This window comes from Nestor notabilis, unplaced genomic scaffold (genome assembly GCF_000696875.1).
Source record: "Nestor notabilis isolate BGI_N333 unplaced genomic scaffold, ASM69687v1 scaffold23994, whole genome shotgun sequence".
Taxonomy (NCBI): domain Eukaryota; kingdom Metazoa; phylum Chordata; class Aves; order Psittaciformes; family Psittacidae; genus Nestor; species Nestor notabilis.
This window is the reverse complement of record NW_009927219.1, coordinates 8462-8688: the sequence shown is the minus strand read 5'-3', so window position 1 is coordinate 8688 and position 227 is coordinate 8462.

Sequence of the window (227 nt, the reverse complement as noted above, 5' to 3'; positions counted from 1 at the left end):
GGTGGGGTTCGTGAGCGGGCGGCTGCTGTGTGCGCGCACAGGTTGTACATGGCTACATGTTTACATGAGCTATTGTAGCTGTATGGCGCATATGTCGATAATGTCTGTTTTCATACATATACCCATAGAATCACAGAAGTGTTTAGGTTGGAAAAGACCTTTAAGAGCATCAAGTCCAACCTTCACCCCAGCGCTGCCAAGGCCACCACTAACCCGTGTCCCAGGCG